Source organism: Gorilla gorilla, chromosome Y (assembly GCF_029281585.2).
Source record: "Gorilla gorilla gorilla isolate KB3781 chromosome Y, NHGRI_mGorGor1-v2.1_pri, whole genome shotgun sequence".
Lineage (NCBI taxonomy): Eukaryota > Metazoa > Chordata > Mammalia > Primates > Hominidae > Gorilla > Gorilla gorilla.
Genome location: NC_073248.2, coordinates 27,732,684 through 27,756,578, shown reverse-complemented (window position 1 = coordinate 27,756,578; position 23,895 = coordinate 27,732,684).

Sequence of the window (23,895 nt, the reverse complement as noted above, 5' to 3'; positions counted from 1 at the left end):
ATCAGAGTAAATAGGCAAACTACAGAATGGGAGAAAATTTTTGCAGTCTACTCATCTGACAAAAGACTAATATCCAGAATCTACAAAGAACTCAAACAAATGTAGAAGAAAAAGCAAACAACCCCATCAAAAAGTGGGTGAAAGATATGAACAGACACTTCTCAAAAGAAGACATTTATGCAGCCAAAAGACACATGAAAAAATGCTCATCATCACTGGTCATCAGAGAAATGCAAATCAAAACCACAATGAGATATCATCTCACACCAGTTAGAATGGCAATCATTAAAAAGTCAGGAAACAACAGGTGCTGGAGAGGATGTGGAGAAATAGGAACACTTTTACCCTGTTGGTGGGACTGTAACTAGTTTAACCATTGTGGAAGACAGTGCTGCTACTCCTCAAGGATCTGGAACTAGACATACCATTTGACCCAGTCATCTCATTATTGTGTATATACACAAAGGATTAGAAATCATGCTTCTGTAAAGACACATGCACACGTATGTTCATTGTGGCACTATTCACAATAGCAAAAACTTGGAACCAACCAAAATGTCCAACAATGATAGACTGGATTAAGAAAATATGGCATATATACACCATGGAATACTATGCAGTGACAAAAATGGATGAATTCATGTCTTTGTAGGGACATGGATGAAGCTGGAAACCATCATTCTCCACAAACTATTGCAAGGACAAAAAATCAAACATCACATGTTCTCACTCATAGGTCAGAATTGAACAATGAGAACATTTGGACACTGGAAGGGGTACATCACAAACAGGGGCCTGTCGTGGGGTGGGGAGAGGAGGGAGAGATAGCATTAAGAGATATACCTCATGTAAATGACCAGTTAGTGGGTGCAGCACACCAACATGGCACATGTATACATATGTAACAAACCTGCACATTGTGCACATGTGCCCCAGAACTTAAAGTATAATAATAAAAAATGTTCCTGTAGAATTGGAAGGAACTATTTATAAGGAGAGTCAGGAAGACTGCCAAATATCTGGTTGCCCAAACATTTGAACTCTGCATTAAACCAAGACTTAAAATTCCTGCAGAATCAGGAAGGAACTATTTACACTGACTCCAAATATGCCTTCTGAGTAGTCCATACCTTTGGGAAAATCTAGACTGAATGAGGCCTTGTAAGTAGGAAGGGTCAAGATATGGTCCACAAGGAATTAATTATGCAAATACTAGAAAATCTTCAGCTGCTGGAAGAAATTGCAGTTGTCAATGTCCCAGGACACCAAAATAACCCTTCTCTGAAAGCCAGGGAAATAACCTCCTGGATCAAATAGCTAAGCAAGGTGCCTATTCCCATGAGGCCCCTATTTTTTATCTAACCCCTTGTCTTCCCCCTCCAGTTGTGATCCCCATCTTCTCCCACAAAGACCAAGAGAAACTACAGAAAATAGGAGCTAAGGAAAGTCCAGAGGGAAAGCGTGTACTACCAGATGAAACAGAAATGCTGTCTAAACCCCTTATAAGGGAAATATTGTCACAGCCTCATCAAGTAACTGAGGTCATAAGGCTATGTGTGATTTTGTCCTCAGAGTCTATGGGTGTGTAGGGATATACAACCTCCATAGAAAAGTGGCAGCTCGTTCCACAATGTGCAGAAAAAGTAATAGGCAAATCCAAAAGAAGCAAACTCCCAGGTTAAGAAACCTAGAATTGAAGCTATTCCAAAGTGTCCAAGTTGACTAAACTGAAATGCCCTCAATAGGCCACCTCAAGTATTTTCTAGTAATAGTAGACCATCTCACCCCCTGGGTAGAAGACATGCCTTTCCCAGGCACAGTGGCCAGTGATGTAGTCAAAGCCCTGTGGAAGCATATCATACCCGGATTTGGACTAATAGAGAACATTGATTAAGTCAGTGGAACCCACCCCACTGCACACATCATTAAGGGGCTGACCTAGGCACTAGAAATAAAATGGGAATACCACACTTCCTAGCATTCATCCTCGTCAGGGAAAGTAGAAAGAATCAATCAAACTCTAAATAATCACCTAACCAAGATGCCATGCCTTTCCAGACTGAACCAATGTACATTTTACATATACTGACTGATGTCTCATGTCTCCCTAAAATTTATAAACACTGTTACCATGAGGAAACACCTTCCCATTGATTTACTAAGAATCCAAATTGCCCTTGAAAAAATCCTGATCTCCAGGCCGCCTTATCTAAAATCCACTACTGACCTTCCTACTTTTGAAACAAAATATCAATTTCTCAAAAACTATATGTTGGTCTGTCTTCCACTCTTTCTTCCCTCAGGACTCAAGGACTCCTAGCGCAAACTGCAATACTTGAATTCCTCATTCACCAACACCAGACCAGATATTATGTCCTTTTCAAAAGTTAGAAGGAGGAAAAGCTTGAACCAACCTGGTAAGGACTTTATCTAGTACTTCTAACTACTGAGACAGCAATCCAAATGGGCAAAAAGCGATGGACCTATCACACTTGAGTAAAAAGTGCCCTACCCCTTGCACAGTCATGGACCATAACTCCAGGATGAATGCCTCTAAACTAACATTCAAAAGGATTTAGGCTGTCTTTTTCTTCTTCCTTTAGCTACCCAAGGACATCTTATAATCAATATAACTTGGTCACCCTCTTCCCAAACAATTACTTTTGATGCTTGTCTTGTCATGCCCTGTGGGGAACACCAGAGTCAAAAACAGCTAGCTTATTCAGAAAAGTACCTCTGCCCCTCCACCCCCATCCGACAGACCAGCAGCCCCAGTCCTTGCAATCAGTGACCACAAACCTTCTTGAGGTTATGTTATAGTTGGGGTGATGTTATCTGGACCATCCAATATCAGGCTGGTCCTTTTCGGGGGACTGCACTACCCTAAAATCTTACATCCACTTTACCAAAGGAGACACACCCTCAAATTGCCAAAACCACCAGTGTGACCCAGTACTTCTCAGTATTCTAATTCCCACCTCAACCGACCCTAATACCACTTTAGAGTGCCTTTATAGCCTAGAAGTGGATGTCACTGTAAAAGACCCTACAGGTACCTTTGATATATGCTTTATTCCTCTTCCTCCATCTCCCACCATTACTCCCTCCCCAAACAAACAGAATCAAACAATTTCTTCATTCATGCCAAATGACAAAACCAAAGTAGCTATATTAGAGAACAAGGACTTAAAGTAAACCGTAGAAATAGAAGCCGGGTATTGAGATGTAAATGCCTGGCTGGAATGGATTGAATATTCCATTCACAATCTAAATAAAAGTGATTGTTACACTTGTACAATGGGTAGGCCAGAAATCCAAATTGTTCCCTTTCCACTTGGATGGGCCAATCAACCAGGCAAGAACTGTATGGTAGCTTCCTTCCAGCACTCCACAGCCTGGGGAAACAAGTCATGCACCACTCTTTCACTACTTTTCCAAAAGGTCGTGAGCCCTATTGGACAACACCCAAGGGCCATTTGATTTCCAACTCTAGATGTCAATTTTATCTTGTGTCTCTCATGGCAAGGGAAAAATTTGACATTCCTTGGAAACCTAATGGGACGTAGTGGGCCTAAACATTTTCAAGAAGCTAACCAGTCAGTCAGCCTTAGTCCATCCCAAAGTGGATGCATGGTGTTATTGTGGGGGGGCCAATATTGAGTACACTGTCAAACAACTGGAGTGGCACTGGTATTGTAATCCAATTGGCCATTGCTTTCAACTTGGCATTTCATCAAGAAGAGAGGAAGCAGCTAACCAGGAAAAAAAGAGAAGCCCCTCACATGTCCTTTAACCCACATGTTTACATAGACAGTATCAGGGTCCTGTGGTGGATATTAAATAAATTCAAACCTTGAAACCAAATGGCCACTGGTTTTGAGTCTGTCTTATTCTGGTGGTCCACTATAAACAATAATGTAGACTGGATAAATTATATATACTACTATCAACAACAATTCATCCATTATACCAGAGAAGCCATAAAGGAATAGTTAAACAATTAGGTCCTATGAGCCAAATGGCCTGAGAAAATAGACTAGCCCTTGACATAATATTAGCCAAAAAGGGTGGAGTCTGTGTCATGATTAGGGTCCAGTGTTGTACATTCTTCCCTAATAATACAGCTTCCAACGGGGCAACACAAAAACCTTACAATGCCTTATAACCTAAGCAAATGAATCAGCTGAAAACTATGGAATGGAGTACCCCTTTACAGGCCTGATAGAAAGGATGTTTGGAAAATGAAAGGGACTTATGACATCAATCATTACTTCCCTTGCAATTGTTACAGGTGTACTTATTCTTGTGGGCTACTGTATCATACATTGTATTTGTGGGTTAAGAGAAAGGCTCACAAAAACCTCACTCACCTACCTCTCCCGCTTGCACACAGATAAGCTTTTGCTCCTAGATGATCAAGAAGAACAACAAAGCCAAAGCCTGTTAAAGAAATTTGAAGAGGAAGAATTATAAAACAGAAGGAGGTAAATTGTTGGGACAACTAATTTCCTCTTAAAAGTCTCAGCTTTCTGGTCATAAATTGTAAACCAATCCTACCCCTCCTTTTCTTTCAAAAACCACGCCTTTACCCTATTTGGAAAAGTTTAAGTCTTAGCCAATCAGGATCACCTTAGATTATGTGGTCCAACCCCAGCCAATAGGAGAAGGGCACAGAAACAGAAACTGCATTAAAAATAAAAACCCCTTCTCTCCGTGGTTTGGTGTGCTTTTGCAATTGCGTCAGGTTCAGACTTTAGAAGTAAAATTGCCTTGCTGAGAAACTTTCTGTCTAAGCGTGGATTTCTTTTGGCTATGCTGAACACTTGTTTTCAACATACCAAAACCAAGATGGTGTTGACAATGACCTTGGGTCCTTCTCACTGCTACACTTCCAACAGTATCATGACAGTTTATAATGTCAATGTCACGGCAATGTCAGAAATTTACTCTACATCAAACCAGAAAATCTGAGACAGGTCTCGGTTAATTTAGAAAGTTTATATTGCCAAGATTTTGCCTGTGACACAGCCTCAGGAAGTCCTGATGACATGTGCCCAAGGTAGCCAAAGGATAGCTTGATTTTATACATTTTAGGAAGACATGAGATACCAGTCAGTATATGTAAAAAGTACATTGGTTCAGTCTGGAAAGGTGTGGTATTTTGAAGCAAGGGCAGGAAGACTTCAAGCATGGACGAGCTTTCAGGTCTTGGATAGATGAGACAAAAACAATTGCATTATTTTGACTTTCTCATTAGCTGTTCCAAAGGAGACAATCAGATATGCATCTGCCTTAGTGAACAGAATAATAACTTTAAATAGAATGAGATGTGGGTTTGCCCTAAGCAGTTTCCAGCTTGACTTTTTCTTAGTGATTTTGGGGGCCCAAGATAATGTCTTTTCATACCTACATGGTCTCAAAAGGGAAGGAATGAGTAATCCACCCCTTGTTTAGCATATCATCAAGAAATAATGATAAAAATGGGAAATCAGCAGGCCTTGGCACTGCTCTGTCTATGGAGTAGCCAATCTTTTATTCCATTACTTTCTTAATAAACTTGCTTTGCTTTGCACCATGGATTCACCCTGAATTCTTTCTTGTACAAGATCCAAGAACCCTCCTTTGGGGCCTTGATTACTACACCTTTCCTTTAAAAAAATGAATGAAGTTGAGCCATGGCAAAGACTGTCTACGTTCTGTTCTTCCTCAATACATAGTGATACCATTGATTTACCATTATGAAACCAAATAATTCAATACAACTCTCTGATGATTATTTTTGACTCAGTCACATTTTTATGAAGGCTAAAAATTAAAAGCAGACAAAAGGCAAAACTCTAGGGAAAGTCAAAAGATCAGTGTTTGCCAGAGCCCTGGGGGAGAGAGAGGAGGAGGAATACAGGAAGCATAAGTGATTTTGATGGCAGTGAAACTTCTGTATAATATATGCAGCCAGTATCTTGTATCTGCAAGACTTTCTCTGTTTGTCATAACCCATGGGACTGCATAGCACAAAGAGTGAACCCTCATGGAACCTGTGAACTCTGGTTAATGATATGTCCCACTGTCAGCTGAGTAATTGTAACACGTGTACCATAATAAGGCAAGTTGTCAAGCATGGGGCAAACTATGTTGTATATACAGGAAAGAGGGTCTAGGAGAACACTCTGGACTTTCTGCTCAATTTTTTTATAAACTTGAAACTGCACCCAAAGCAAAGTCTATTCATTTAAACAATTGAGTAAGTGGCCTTTGCAGGAACTTGGATGGACTTGGAGGCCATTATTCCTTTTTTTTTTTTTTTCTTGAGACTTTTGGGACAACAAAGTTCCTCTTGAAAGACTCAACTTCCTGGTGATAAGTTGGAAAAGTTGTAAATCCACCCTATCTCCTTCTTCTTCCCCTTTCTCCTTTTCTCATAATTGTGCTTTTACTCTATTTCAAAAAACGTTAGGCCTAAACCAACTGGGATGAGAAGTAAAGTTGTCTTGCTGAGAAATTTTCTGTCTGAGTGCTATTTTTTTCTTTTTTTTTGGCTATGCCAAGCACTTGCTTCTGACAAGGTGGAGTCTTGCTCTGTTACCCAAGCTGGAGTACAGTGGCAAGATCACAGCTCACTGCAATCTCTGTATCCCAGGTTCAAGTGATTCTTCTGCAGAGGCCATTATTCAAAGTGAAATAACTCTGGAATGAAAAACTAAATATCTGTGATGTTAAGTGGAGTACATTCTTACTTACAAGTGGAAGCTAAGCCATGAGGATACAAAGACATAAGAGTGACATAATAAACTTTGGGAACTGGTGGGGAAGAGGAGGAAGAGGTGAGGGAAAAAAGACTACATATTGGATATATTGCACACTGGTCAGGTGTCAGGTGCATGAAAATCTCAGAAATGACCACAAAAGAACTTATCTATGTGATATGGTTTGGCTATGTCTCCACCCATATCTCATCTTGAATTGTAGTACCCATAATTCCTACATGTCATGGGAGGACCCAGTGGGAGGTAACTGAATCACTGTGGGGTGTCTTTCCTGTGCAATTCTCCTAATAGTAAGTCTCATGAGATTTGATGGTATTATAATTTGGAGTTTCCTGTACATGCTTTTTTGCCTGTTGCCATGTAAGACATGAATTTGCTTCTCCTTTGCCATATGCCATGATTGTGAGGTGTTCCCAGACATGTAGAACTGTGAGTCCTTAAGCCTCTTTCCTTTATAAATTACCCATTCTTGGGTGTGTCTGTATTAGCAGCATGAGAACAGGCCAATATACTAGGTGACCAAAAAACTACTTGTTTCCAAAAAACTATTGAAACAAAATTTTAAAACTTTAAAAACTGAAAAATAGAATAAAACTAAAAAACTAACTACATAAAATAGACAAAAGAAAAACCACCCACCTTGCCCTTGTATGTTTTCTTTTTTTAAAAAAAAATATATATATATTTAATATACTTTAAGTTCTAGGGTACATGTGCACAACATGCAGGTTTGTTACATACATATACATGCTTCATGTTGGTGTGCTGCACCTGTTAATTCATCATTTACATTAGTTATATCTCCTAATGTTATCCCTCCCAGTTCCCCCCACTGCACAACAGGCCCCAGTGTGTGATGTTCCCCTTCCTGTGTCCAAGTGTTCTCATTGTTCAATTCCCACCTATGAGTAAGAATATGCAGTGTTAGCTTTTTGGCCTTGTGATAGTTTGCTGAGAATGATGGTTTCCAGCTTCATCCATGTCTCTACAAAGGACATGAACTCATCAATTTTTTATGACTGCATAATATTCCATGTGCCACATTTTCTTAATTCAGTCTATCATTATTGGACATTTGGGTTGGTTCCAAGACTTTGCTATTGTGAGTAGTGCCACAATAAACATACGTGAACCTGTGTCTTTGTAGGCATATGTCTTTATAGCAGCATGATTTCTATTCCTTTGGGTATATACCCAGTAATGGGATGGCTGGGTCAAATGGTATTTCTAGTTCTAGATCCCTGAGGAATCACCACACTGTCTTCCACAATGGTTGAACTAGTTTACAGTCCCACCAACAGTGTAAAAGTGTTCCTATTTCTCCACATCCTCTCCAGCACCTGTTGTTTCATGACTTTTTAATGATCGCCATTCTAACTGGTGTTAGATGATATCTCATTGTGGTTTTGATTTGCATTTCTCTGATAGCCAGTGATGATAAACATTTTTTCATATGTCTGTTGGCTGCATATATGTCTTCTTTTGAGAAATGTCTGTTCATATCTTTCATGCACTTTTGATTTTTTTTCTTGTAAATTTGTTTGAATTCTTTGTAGATTCTGGATATTAGCTCAGATGAGTAGATTGCAAAAATTCTCTCCCATTCTTTAGCTTGCCTGTTCATGCTGATGGTAGTTTATTTTGCTGTGCAGAGGCTCTTTAGTTTAATTAGATCCCATTTGTCAATTTTGGCTTTTGTTGCCATTGCTTTGGTGTTTTAGACATGAAGTCCTTGTCATACCTATGTTCTGAATGGTATTGCCTTGTTTTTCTTCTAGGGTTTTTTAAGGTTTTAGGTCTAACATTTAAGTCTTTAATCCATCTTGAATTAATTTTTATATAAGGTGAAAGGAAGGGATCCAGTTTTAGCTTTCTACATAGGCTAGCCAGTTTTCCCAGCACCATTTATTAAATAGGGAATCCTTTCCCCATTTCTTGTTTTTGCCAGGTTTGTCAAAGATCAGATGTTTGTAGATGTGTGGAATTATTTCTAAGGGCTCTGTTCTGTTCCATTAGTCTATATCTCTGTTTTGGTACCAGTACCATGCTGTTTTGGTTACTGTAGCTTTCTAGTATAGTTTGAAGTCAGGCAGTGTGATGACTCCAGTTTTGTTCCTTTGGCTTAGTATTGACTTGGCAATGTGGGCTTCTTTTGGGATCCATATGAAATTTAAAGTATTTTTTTTTCCAATTCTGTGAAGACATTGGTAACTTTGATGGGGATGGTATTGAATCTATAAATTACCATGGGTGTTATGGCCATTTTCACAATATTGACTCTTCCTATCCGTGAGCATGGAATGTTCTTCCATATGTCTTTTAGTTCATTGAGCAGTGGTTTCTAGTTCTTCTTGAAGAGGTCCTTCACATCCCTTGAAAGTTGGATTCCTAGGTATTTTATTCTCTTTGAAGCAATTGTGAACGGGAATTCACTCATGATTTTGCTCTCTGTTTGACTGCTATTTGTGTATAAGAATGCTTGTGATTCTTGTAGATTGATTTTGTATCCTGAGACTTTGCTGAAGTTGCTTACCAGCTTAAGGAGATTTTGAGCTGAGACGATGGGTTTTTCTTGACATACAATCATGTCATCTGCAAACAGGGACAATTTGACTTCCTCTTTTCCTAATTGAATACCTTTATTTCTTTCTCCTGCCTGATTGCCCTGGCTAGAACTTCCAACACTATGTTCAATAGGAGTGGTGAGAGAGGGCATTCCTGTCTTGTGCCAGTTTTCAAAGGGAATGCTTCCAGTTTTTGCCCATTCAATATGATATTAGCTGTGGGTTTGTCATAGATAGCTCTTATTATTTTGAGATACATGCCATCAATACCTAATTTATTGAGAGTTTTTAGCATGAAGGGCTGTTGAATTTTGTCAAAGGCCTTTTCTGCATCTATTGAGATAATCATGTGGTTTTTGTCTTTGGTTCTGTTTAAATGCTGGATTACATTTATTGATTTGCATATGTTGGACCAGCCTTGCATCCCAGGGATGAAGCCCACTTGATCATGGTGGATAAGCTTTTTGATATACTGCTGGATTCCGTTTGCCAATATTTTATTGAGAATTTTTGAATCAATGTTCATCAGGGATATTGGTCTAAAATTCTGGGGTTTTTTTGTGGGTCTCTGCCAGGCTTCGGTATCAGGATTATGCTGTCCTCATAAAATGAGTTAGGGAGAATTCACTTTTTTTCTATTGGTTCGGATAGTTTCAGAAGGAATGGTATGAGCTTCTCCTTGTACCTCTGGTAGAATTCGGCTGTGAATCTATCTGGTCTTGGACCTTTTTTGGTTCATAAGCTATTAATTATTGCCTCAATTTCAGAGCCTGTTATTGTTCTAATAAGAGATTCAACTTCTTCCTGGTTTAGTCTTGGGAAGGTGTACGTGTCAAGGAATTTATCCATTTTTTGTAGATTTTCTAGTTTATTTGGGTAGAGGTGTTTATAGTATTCTCTGATAGTAGTTTGTATTTCTGTGGGATCGGTGTTGATATCCCCTTTATCATTTTTTATTGCATCTATTTCATTCTTCTCTCTTTTCTTCTTTATTAGTCTTTCTAGTCATCTATCTATTTGTTGATCTTTTCAGAAAACCAGCTCCTGGATTTGTTGACTTTTTGAAGGGTTTTTTGTGTCTCTGTCTCCTTCCGTTCTGCTCTGATCTTAGTTATTTCTTGCCTTCTGCTAGCTTTTGAATGTGTTTGCTCTTGCTTCTCTAATTCTTTTAATTTTGATGTTAAGGTGTCAATTTTAGATCTTTCCTGCTTTCTCTTGTGTGCATTTAGTGCTATAAGTTTCCCTCTACACACTGCTTTGAAATGCATCCCAGAGATTCTCATATGTTGTGTCTTTGTTCTCGTTGGTTTCAAAGAACATCTTTATTTCTGCCTTCATTTCATTATGTATGCAGTAGTCATTCAGGAGCAGGTTGTTTGGTTTCCAAGTATTTGAGCAGTTTTGAGTGAGTTTCTTAATCCTGAGTTCTAGTTTGATTGCAATGTGGTCTGAGAGACAGTTTGTTATAATTTCTGTTCTTTAACATTTGCTGAGGAGTGCTTTGCTTCCGACTATGGGTCAATTTTCAAATACTTTTGGTGTGGTGCTGAGAAGAATGTATATTCTGATAATTTGGGGTGGAGAGTTCTGTAGATGTCTATTAGGTCTGCTTGGTGCAGGGCTGAATTTAATTCCTGGATATCCTTGTTAACTTTCTGTCTCATTGATCTGTCTAATGTTGACAGTGGGGTGTTAAAGTCTCCCATTGTTATTGTGTGGGAGTCTAAGTCTCTTTATAAGTCTCTGAGGAGTTGCTTTATGAATGTGGGTGCTCCTTTATTGGGTGCATATGTATTTAGGATAGTTAGCTCTTCTTGTTGAATTGATCCCTTTACCATTATGTAATGTCCTTCTTTGTCTCTTTTGATCTTTGTTTGTTTAAAGTCTGTTTTATCAGAGACTAGGATTGCAACCCCTGCCGTTTTTGTTTTCCAATTGCTTGGTAGATCTTCCTCCATGCCTTTATTTCGAACCTATGTGTGTCTCTGCACATGGATGGGTTTCGTGAATACAGCACACTGATGGGTCTTCACTCTTTACCCAATTTGCCAGTCTGCATCTTTTAATTGGAGAATTTAGCCTATTTACATTTATGCTTAATATTGTTATGTGTGAATTTGATCCTGTGATTATGATGTTAGCTGGTTATTTTGGTCGTGAGTTGATGCAGTTTCTTTCTAGCATCAATGGTCTTTACAATTCAGCATGTTTTTGCAGTGGCTGGTACTGGTTTTTCCTTTCCATGTTTAGTGCTTCCTTCAGCAGCTGTTGTAGGGCAGGCCTGCTGGGGACAAAATCTCTCAACATTTGCTTTTCTATTGAGGATTTTATTTTTCCTTTACTTATGAAGCTTAGTTTGTCTGGATATGAAATTCTGGGTTGAAAATTCTTTTCTTTAAAATGTTGAGTATTGGCCCTCACTCTCTTCTGGCCTGTGGAATTTCTGCCAAGAGATCAGGTGTTAGTCTCATGGGCTTCCTTTTGTGGGTCACCCTTTCTTTCTCTCTGGCTGCCCTTAACATTTTTCCTTCATTTCAACTTTTGTGAATCTGACAATTATGTGTCTTGGAGTTGCTTTTCTGAAGGAGTATCTTTGTGGCATTCTCTGTATTTCCTGAATTTGAATGTTGGCCTGCCTTGGTAGGTTGGGGAAGTTCTCCTGGATAATATCCTGAAGAGTGTTTTCCAACATGGTTCCATTCACCCCGTCACTTTCAGGTACACCAATCAGACATAGATTTGGTGTTTTCACGTAGTCCCATATTTCTTGGAGGCTTTGTTCATTTCTTTTTATTCTTTTTTCTCTAAACATCTCTTCTCACTTCATTTCATTCATTTGATCTTCAATCACTGATACCCTTTCTTCCAGTTGATCAAGTCAGCTACTGAAGCTTGTGCATTCACCACGAAGTTCTCATGCCATGGTTTTCAGCTCCATGAGGTCCTTTAAGGACTTCTCTGCGTTGTTTATTCTAGTTAGCCATTCATCTAATCATTTTTCAAGGTTTTTAGCTTTTTCTGTGATGGGTTCGAACTTCCTCCTTTAGCTCAGAGAAGTTTGATCATCTGAAGCCTTCTTCTCTCAAGTCGTCAAAGTCATTCTCCATCTAGCTTTGTTCCATTGTTGTTGAGGAGCTGCGTTCCTTTGGAGGAGGAGAGGTGCTCTGATTTTTAGACTTTTCAGTTTTCTGTTCTATTTTTTCCCCATCTTTGTGGTTTTATCTACCTTTGGCCTTTGATGCTGGTTACATACAGATGGGGTTTCTGTGTGCATGTCCTTTCTGTTTGTTAGTTTTCCTTCTAATCATCAGGACCCTCAACTGCATGTCTGTTGGCGTTTGCTGGATGTCCAATCCAGACCCTGTTTGCCCGGGTATCAGCAGTGGAGGCTGCAGAACAGCAAATATTGAACAGCTAATGTTGCTGTCTGATCACTCCTCTGGAGGTTTTGTCTCATAGGTCTACCCCCATGTGAGGTGTCAGTCTGTCCCTACTGGGGGGTGCCTCCAAGTTAGTCTATTCAGGGGTCAGGGACCCACTTGAGGGGGCAGTGTGTCCATTCTCAGATCTCAAACTCTATTCTGGGAGAAACACTGCTCTATTCAAAGCTGTTCAACAGGGACATTGAAGACTGCAGAGGTTTCTACTTCCTTTTGTTCAGCTATGCTCTGCCCCCAGAGGTGGAGTCTACAGAGGCAGGCAGGCCTCCTTGAGCTGTTGTGGGCTCCACCCAGTTCAAGCTTCCTGGCCACTTTGTTTACCTTCTCAAGCCTCAGCAATGGTGGGTGTCCCTTCCCTATCCTTGATGCTGCCTTGCAGTTCAATCTCAGACTGTGTGCCAGCAATGAGCAAGTCTCCGTGAGCATGGGACCCTCTGAGCCAGGCACAGGATGTAATCTCCTGGATGTGCCATTTGCTAAGACAATTGGAAAAGTGCAGTATTAGGGTGGCAGGGACCTGATTTTCCATTTGTCACAGCTTTGGTTGGGTATGAAAGGGAATTTCGTGACCCCTTTTGCTTCCCAGTTGAGGCTATGCCTCACACTGCTTCAGCTCACACTTGGTGCACTGCACTCACTGTCTGGCACCCACTGTCCAACAAGTTCCAGTGAGATGAACCTGGTACCTCTTTTGGAAATGCAGAAATCACCTGTCTTCTGCGTTGCTCATGCTGGGAGCTGTAGACTGGTGCTGCTCCTCTTTGGCCATCTTGGAACCACCTCTCACCCCTGTATGTTTTCTAAACAACTCTTTTCATTATAAGAATTATGAAACAAATAAAAAATAGTCAAAAAATGCAGAGAGTCAAATTTTTAGTGAAACCAATAGTAATAAAAATAATAGGCTAAGTATGGTGGCTCATGCCTGTAATCCCAGCCCTTTGAAAAGTTGAGCCAGAAGGGACACTTGAGCCTAGGAGTTCAAGATCATCCTGGGCAAGATAGAAAGATGCCAAATCTACAAAAAGATTTAAAATTAGCAAGGCATGACAGCACATGCCTGTTGTCCCAGCTACTAGGGAGGTTGGAGAATGAAGATGGCTTGTGTCTGAGAAGTTGAAGCTGCAGTGAGCCATGATTCACTCCACTGCACTCCAGCATGGGTGAGAGAATGAGATCCTGTCTCAAAAATAATAATGATAATAACAAGCACACATGTGACCTTACTTGGGGCTTTGTATTTAAGCTCTGGGATTCTGAAGTACTTTCAAGAGCAAGACTGGAATTAGTCCTGGTGATGAAGTGATCCTCTGGATAGGTTATGTATTTGAGCACATTCCCATCAGCTTGAGATTTTTCTGCTTTTGCCTACAAATTATCAATTTCATGCTTATGGCCATTACAGAGTAATTAATATATCAGATGCTTAGAAATTTCAGTCCAATGTTAATGATAAATTGATATCCTTAAAGGGGCTATCTCTTGGCAAATATATTGTTTGTGGTTGTGCAAATGCTGATATTTCTAAATACCATTCACTTTTTATTTTGCATTGAAGTGTGAACTTTAAAAGCAACTGTGCTTAGCAAAAAGTGTCCTTAAACTTCGTAAATGCTTACTGACTGGATTTTCCTACATTTTTAGAAAAGAACTAATTTTAATATTTTTTTCTAAACATGAAAACATTTTTTTTGAGATGGAGTCTCACTGTGTGGCCCAGTCTGGAGTGCAGTGGTGTGATTTCAGCTCACTGCAAACTCCACCTCCGGGGTTCAAGCAATTCTCCTGCCTCACCCTCCTGAATAACTGGGATTACAGGCACCCACCCTTACACCCACCTAATTTTTGTATTTTTAGTAGAAATGGGGTTTTCACCATGTTGGCCAGGCTGGTCTTGAACTTCTGACTTCAAGTTATGCACCTGCTAAAATGCTTGGATTAAAGGTGTGAGCCACTGTGCCCAACCAATAACATATTTTTAAAAATGGTAACAGCCAGGTCCAGTGGCTTAAGACTTAATCCCAGCATTTTGGGAGGCTGAAGTGGGAGGTTAGGTTGAGCCTAGGAGTTTGAGACCAGTCTGGACAACATGGCAAAACCCTGTCTCTACAGTAAAAAAAATAAAATAATAATAATAATAATAATAATAATAATAAAATTTTAAAATAATAATGACAATAATAAAGCATATTCATTTGAAATGATTGGGCATCCCAAACCAGTCTTCCTTATCTTTACACATTGTCAGCCAAAGGCAGGTTTTTAGTTACAATACAGATGTACATTTTTCAGTCCAAATTCCCACTTTTCAAACCCAAAGCAAGCATACTACTCCAGACATTTTGAAGAATTTGACAGAAAGTGTTTTCATTTTGTTAATGACATAAACTCCTGCATAACCATATTCCAAAATACCAAGTTATTGTTTGCTTGGGTGAAAGCATCAATTTTCTTTTTTATTGGCCTCCCCAATAACTGAGATTACAGGTATGCACCACTATGCCCAGGTATTTTGTGTGTTTAGTATAGCTGGGGTTTCCTAATGTTTGTCAGGTTGGTCTCAAACTCCTCACCTCAGGAGAAAGCATTCTTTGCTTTTTATTTCTTCTTTGACATTATGACTTTCAATCTGAGGCAGGCTCAAACAAGGTCTGTCAAGGAAAAACATTTGTTACAATGTTGCTTTCAATTCTCTCATGTCATTTCTCATAGTTGAAAAAAAAAATTCAGTTAAAGAGTTGAGACCTGCTTCATCAAAACTTAAACCTTTATGCTTCAAAGAGACTGCCAAGAAAGGAAATGACAGTTACAGGGTGGGAGAAAATACTTGCACCTCATATACCTGATAAAAGACTCATATCCATCATATAAAAATAATCCCTCTAAGGTGATAATTAAAGTATTTTTTCAATTCAATTTAAAAGTGGCTAGGTCCAGGTGCAGTGACTCCTGCCTGTAATCTCAGCACTTTGGGAGTCTAAGGAAGGTGAATCACACGAGGCCAAGAGTTTGAGATCAGCCTGGCCAGCATGGTGAAACCCTGTCTCTACTAAAAATACAATAAAAATTGGCTAGATGTGGTGGCATGTGCCTGTAATCCTAGTTACTTCGGAGGCTGAGGCACTAGATTTGCTTGAGCCTGGGAGGCAGAAGTGGCAGTGAGGCAAGACTGTGCTATTGGACTCCGACCTGGATGACAGAGCAAGACTGTGCCTCCAAAAAATAAGAAATAAATAAAAATATAAGTCAGTAAAAGATTTGAATTGTACATTCTTCCAAAAAACATATATAAGTAGCCAATAAACACATCACAAAATGTTAATAGCATCAATGACATGCAAATTAAAGACACCATCAGAATGCTTACACACTGCTAGTGAAAGTATAAATTAGTTCAGCCCTTGTGGAAAGCAGTTTGGAGATTTATCAAAGAACTAGAACTAAAACTAGCCCTTGATCCAGAAATTGCATGATTGAGTATCTGCCTAAAGAGAAAGAACTCATTCTACCAAAAATATATCTGCACTCACATGTTTATAGTAGTACTATTCACAATAGAAAAGACATGGCATGAAGCCAGGTGCCCATCAATGGTGGATAAAGAAAATGTGTTAAATACACATCATGCAATGCTACACATTCATAAAAAAGAATGACATATTGCCTTTTGCAGCAATATGGATAGAGCTAGAGGACATTATTCTAAGTGAACTAACTAAGAAACAGATAATCAAATAATGCATGTTCTTATTTATAAGTGAGAGCTAAGCATTGGGTTCTCATTGGACATAAAGATGGAAACATTAGACAGTGGAGACTTCTAGAAAGAGGAGAGAATGGAGCAAGGGTTAAACATCTAACCATTGGGTATTTTGTTCACTATGTGGGTGACATGTTCAACAGATGCTCAAACCTCAGCATCGTGCAATATAGCCATGTAACAAACCTGCATATGCACCCCCTGGATCTAAATTCTTAAAAAAATCCAACATCAGATTCACTTCATTTCTGGCCCCTAGAATGGCTAGAGACAAAGTCAGATAATAACACCTGCTGGGGAGGATGTGTAGAAATCAGAGCCCTCCTACAGTGTTGGTGAGGATGTAAAATTGTGCAACCACTGTGGAAAACAGTCTGATGGCTCCTTAAAATGGGATCCTTTGTAATTATTAAGGATATAAAGTGGTCCTGAGACTAAAAATTTGAGACCCACTACTTAATAAAAATATTTCCTAATACATAACTTGCATTTATTGAATTGTTTTGAATTCAATTGTTGTATTCAATAAAAAAGGGGAGACATCCTTTCTCTACAGAGAACTTGAATTTTGTCTTTATTTTCTCACCAAAGTCAATGAGAAAGACACATGAAGCCTCCTGTAATAGCCACTAAATTATAAGAGACCAGATAAAATCCAGGTGATGACAGCATGAAACAGACAGGCTAAAAAAAGTCATTTGCTAACATGGAGCTGTAACTATTTGTAAGCCAATGTTAAGTACTTTTCTTTACCATACTGTATGCTACAAAGTCAACTCTGAGATTGAAACTGGCTCTACCTCTATTCAACGCTAAGTATTGTTGTTACACAAGCCAGTGATGTATTTTTTTATGAATAAAATTTTAAGAGAACACAAATACTCCTGTTCATTTAAGTTTTGTCTATGTCTGTTTTCTGCTTCCTGGACAGAGTTGACCTGTTGCTACAGAGACTGCATGGCCTGCAAAGCCAAAAATATTTAGCATGTAGGCCTTTAGAGAGAAAGGCTAAATGATATGAATTATACCCAGCTTTTGCAGAAATTGCAAGTGTAAGCTTGCAGAAGGGAGACGCAAAAGGTAGAAATGGGCACATCTGAGTTCAACAGGAATTTCAATGTTAGGGTGAGATCACTGGCCAAAGGGGCTTGCCCAGCTCTGAAGTCATGCCAGGTCTGGTTTTGCTATGTCAGAACACAGTCTGCTGCATGGGGCTGGGAGACTGAAAATACAATCAGTTAATGGCCAGGTCGTATATAAAAATAGAATCCTGGGGTGGGCACGGTGGCTCAGGCTTGGAATCCCAGCACTTTGGAGGTCGAGACAGATGGATCAGGAGGTCAGGAGATTGAACCATCCTGGCTAACAAGGTGAAACCCTGTCTCTTCTAAAGGGAAAAAAATACAGAAAAATTAGCTGGGCATGTTGGCAGGCACCTGTAGTTCCAGCTACTTGGGAGGCTGAGGCAGGAGAATGGCTTGAATCTGGAGGCAGAGCTTGCAGTGAGCTGAGATTGCACCACTGCACTCCAGCCTGGGGGACAGAGCAACACTCCATCTCAAAAAAGAAAGAAAGAAAAAAATTAGAACCCTGACCCAAGATCTCTAGCAACCAGCCTGGAAATCAATCCATTGACTGTAATAGCCAGTCCAGAAAGCCAGCTTACTAACTACGAGTTACACTTGTAGTGAGACAGACCAATGTCTGCAGTAGCAGTCCAGGGAGCTAAACAACAACCCCTGTAATCATTGGCCCCAAATGACTATGACTTGTGTAATATCTGAGAGCTTCCCTATTTTTGTCTTCACTTAGGGCCAACAAGTGACTGCCACATATGCACTTGTAACCAACAGCAAAGAATGTCCTGCCTCTAGTGAGCCTCCTATGGCTCCCTGTGCCAGCCCCCTCCAGTCAGGGCACACCTGAAACCTTTCCTTTTCTCCTCTATGAAGCTGTCCTGCTTCCTTGTATGCCTGTGAGTCTGCAAAATGCTTTTAATAGATGGATAGGTGGATAGAAGGATGAATAGATATTGAATGGATAGGTAAATGAATGATGGGTGGATTGATAGATCAATGGACAGACAGACACATAGATAATGGATGATTGGATGAACAGAAAAGGATAAATGGATGGATGGATGGTGAATAAATAGATAATCTGTAAATTAATGTATTGATGGATGAATAGAAAATGGATTAATGATGGATGAATGAATAGATGAAAGGAAGGATGGATATATAATGGATTGGTGAGTGATAGAATGACTGATAGATTGATGAATGAAAATCTTCTGGATGGGTAAATGAACAGATAGGAGAATAGATTGATTGATGGATGATTGATGGATGAATTGATAAATATATAATGAATGAATGGATGGATGAGTGGGTGGATTGATGAGTGAGTGGATGTGTGGGGGGTGGATGGGTGATTGATGGATGGAGGGAAGGATAAATGGTTGAGTGGCTGGACTGATGGATTAATGGATGGATGATGGACAGATGAATAGATAATGTACACATGAATTGATGATGAATAAATCGGTGGGTGGATGGATAAATAGGTAATTTATAAATCAATGGGTAGATAGGTATATAACAGGTGAACAAATGGATAAACAGATGGGTGGTTGGATAGATATATAATGGGTGGATGGATGAATATATAATGAATGAATGAATGGATGGATGGATGGATGGATTTTGGGTGGGTTGACAGATGGATATATAATGTATGCATGAATGGATGGATAGATGGAAAAATGGATGGATGGAAACATAGATGGATAACGTGGCTGAACCCCTTGCCACAGAAGTCTCTGAAGAGACAAACTTCATATATTCTCATGTTCTTGGTCTTTGTTTATTTCCACAAAACAAAGCAGCAAGAGCTAGCAATTGGTGCAAAATTCACAATTATGTCAGCAGCTGAGTGCTTTACTTAGATGGATGAAGGTCATACATGGCCAAAATGCAGGAGCAAGATCAAGTTCACCAAGAGAGAGACATAAGGGCCAAATCTGATATCTCTATTCTAGCATGGAAATTGGTTGATATAGTGATAGGGAGAAAAACGTAGAGCTACATATGGATGAGGAATTTCTGGGTTATCAGATACTGACAAGTCCTGGCCCCAGTCTTTGATTCTTCCAGCTGGTGAAGGCATCCTTAGAGCCAGTTGAGGCCTAATCAGAGCAGAACACAAAGGCAGGAGGGCTGTAGTATCTGTGGCAGGGAGAGGCTGAGAATGGTGGCAAAACACACAAAAAAACAATAAAAAAGAGGAAACCTCCAAGTTTGACACATCCATAGACAAGTGAGAAAGAAGAGTAGCTTAAAAAACAGAAATGCTTACAAAACAGTTATTTTTTTTTTCCTTAAAGGAGCTGACTGCTTTTAAAAGGAACTTAGAAATTAGGAAACAGACTAGAGCTGAGTTATAAATAGGAATATCAATAGATATTTTATAATCCCAAGTAGACTACCTATGTTAGGTGTTACAGTTTCTCTACTTATGTTAGGTATTGAAGCTTCTCTCAAACAGCAAGGTACCACACAACTCACACTTTATCTCAATATTGGGGTACTCTGTCCACTTTCAGAGGATTAGATATTGTATAACTTAAAATGCTCATGATTCTTCACACTGATCTGCAAATGCAGAGACAATATTTTAAGACTTTATTTTGACACCTAGAAAAATGGTACTTAATTCTGCAACATCCAATTGAAAAGCATTGGCTTATGTTAGAGGGCATGGGGAGCTATTAAAAATGTATAAAACATATGCATATTAATATAATGACTAGATTTTTATCTATTACTAAGCAGAAAAATAAGAAAATATATTATTATTGATGTTAAGTAATGCTTATCATTGATTAATCACTAAATGCCAAATATTATGATAAATTCTTTACATAAAATGCCTTGATTTCACAAAAATCCCCTGAGATGCAGGCCCAGGATCTAAGCCCACATCAATTGGATTTTTTGTCCTTTATTTTGAGACAGGGTCTTTCTCTGTTGCCCAGACTGAAGTACAGTGGTACAATCACTGCTCACTGCAGCCTCAATCACCTGGGCTCAAGTGATCTTCCCACCTCAACCTCTGAGTTGCTGATACTACATGTGTGCACCACTATGCCTAATGTTTTATTTTTGTAAATTTTTGTAGAGACAGGGTTTCACTATGTTGCCTTGGCTGGTCTGAAACTTCTGGCCTCAAGCAATCCTCCTGCCTCAGGCTTCTGAAGTGCTGGGATTACAGGCATGAGCCACTATGCCCAGCCTTCATTTGATTTTCAGACTAATTTTCCTAACATTGACAGTCTATTGGAAATATACACGGAAAACAGGAAAAAAGATAATGCTGCTTTTAGAACCACAACTACCTTTGAAGAAGACAGAATCAACTTGAATGGCAACCCTGATGTTCCACTGGGTGCCCCAGTGGGCTGGAAGTGTATTTTGGGAGCAGAAGCTGTAGAGGGCTGGGTGAATTTTCAGAATCAATGAAAGAGGAGAAGAAGGAAACTGCAGGGAACCAAAGAGGGGAGAAAAGCAGAATAATGCATTGTAAACTCTTTCTCTGCTTTCTCTCTCAGCACTATATTTGCTGTCTGCTGTGATACACTGGGAGGACTGCATCAGTGTGGTGTGTTTGCTTGAAACTTGCAGAAGAGGATTCCTTTCCTTTCATTTCAGATTCTGGGGGGTTGGGGGCAGGGTGTGCAAGCAGATATCCAGAAGACAGGGCTTCTATAAAAACGTAACCTTCCTTCCAGCCCCTAGGAAATTCACAAAAATTGAGGAACAGATATACATTTTCATGCAAAGTAAAAATCAGAGCATGAGACAATTTTGTCTCCACTTAAGGGTGCCAAAGTCCCCAGTTGACATTGGTACACAAATGTTTCTGTAGGAACATACACAAACACAACTTTCTGTAGAGCCTTGTCCATAATCACAATTTAGATACAAAGGGGTTTGCCTAAATTAATTACAAAGGAATAAAATATTAGTGTCAGGGCAAGAACTGGAGCTTTTAGAACACTGGGTCATTTTCCAGTAGGCCATCCATATTACGTCTAAGTATTCATCTATGCATTCATTTACCTAACACCCATCCATCCATCTATCCTTCCATCCATCCATCCATCCATCCATCTCCATCCATCCATCCATCCATCCATCCGTATTCCATCATCCGTTCAATCCATTTGTCCATCTATCATCCTTTTATGCATACAACTATCAATCAATCAATTTATCCATCTATCATCCTTTTATGCACACATCTATCAATCCATCAACATATTAGCTATTCATTCATCCAACCTCCATTCAATCATTCATTATTCATCTATCTATCCAACCATCCACTACCCATCTATCAATTCATCCATTATCAACCATCCATTCATCCATATTTTATATATCCATCCATCATCTATCCATTGTCTTCCATCTATCCATCTACCTGCATGCATCCATCATCTATTTATTTATCATAGTCCTTGGTGATGGTTCTGAATAAGAAAATCCTTGATGGTCTTGAACAGGAATTAGTCCTCTCATCGACCAAGTCCAGCAGGCTGGAACCTGGACACAGAACAGGTTCATAAGAGTGGTTCCACATTGCAGCAACCATGGACATAGGCAAAGCCCTGCCTAGGGAAGTATAGTGTTACTAGTTCCCCAAAACAACTGAAAATAGAATTATCATCCAACCCAGCAATTCCATTTCTGGGTACATACCTAAAAATATTGAAAACAAGATCTCAGAGAGATATTTATATGTGCTCATAGCAGCATTACTCACAACAGCCAAAAGATGGAAGCAACTCAAATGTCCATCGATGAACAGATAAAAAATGTGGTACATGAATTCAAAAAAAATTATTCATCCTTCAAAAGGGAGAAAATTCTGACATATGGTACAATATTGATAAATCTTGTAGACATTATGCTAAGTGAAAGAAGCACATTACGAAAAGACAAATAATGTATGATTCCATTTATAGGAAGTCACTCAAAGAGTCAAATATTTGGAGACATAATGTAGAATGGTTTTTGTCAGGGGATGGTGGGGAGCAAAAATGGAAAATTATTACTTAATTGGGACATTATTTTTGCTTGGGGTGAAGAAAGTGTTTTGCAAATAGATCATGGTGATCCTACAAAGAATTCACTGGTCAAATGATAAAAAATGAATCTGGGTAACATAGTGAGATCCTAGTTCTACCAAAAATACTTTTAATTAGCTGGGCATGGTGCTGCACAGCTGTGGTCCCAGCTATTTGGGAGGCTGAGGCAGGAGAATCACTTGAGCCCAGGATTTCAAGGCTCCATTGAGCCATGATCACACCACTGCACTCCAGCCTGGGCAATAGAGTGAGAACTCAGGCCTGTTAAAAAACAAAAGAAAAAAAAAGAGAAAAAGACACAAAATGTCATTTAGACAGGATGGATAAGTACAAGAGCTCTACCATATAAAATGATGACCAGAGTAAATAACAATATATTTTATTGTTGGTATATGATGAAGGCATTTACTGTTAAGTGAAAATTACCAAGAGAGTAGACTTTTAAGTGTTCTTACCATGAAAACAAAACATAATTAGTTCAATTTAGCCATTCTACAATGGATACATGTATCAAAACATCATAAATATATATATATCATTTGATTTGTCAATTAAAAAAGATGCCAATATAAGTGTGTTTTAAAGTGAAAAAAAGAGAAAAAAGAGTATAGAAATATGTAGAAAGTAAATACTGAAAACATTAAAGAAAATATGTTTAATACATTAAATATATTTAATAATATATCTATGCAAAATAAAATGAATAATTTCAATTTCTGAAGTTGAAATGAACAATTTCTGCCTGGGAGGTAGAGGTTGTGATGAAACAGGAGCGTGTCATTGCACTCCTAACTGGGCAACAAGAGTGAAACTCTATCTCAAAAAAAAAAAAAAAAAGAAAAAGAAAAAGAAAAAGAAAAAACAAATCCTGGGCTCAAGTTTTCTCCTACCTCAGCCTCTTGAGTAGTTGGGACCACAGACATGCCCAACCAATTTTAAATGTTTCGTAGAGACAGGGTGTTACTACGTTGTCCAGACTGGTTTCAAACCTCCAGCTTCAAGGTATCCTCCTACCTCTGCCTCTAAAACGCTGAGATTGCAGACATGAGCCATCATGCTTGGCCTTTAATTTTAAGTTTAATTTTTAGTCTTGTTAAAGTGATAGATGTATAAGGCTCAAAAGTGAAGCAGTACCTCTTGCCCTCAATGTTCACTCTTATATTTTTTTTTCCTGGGATGTATTTATATTTTGAAATAACATATTTGTTCAAAAATC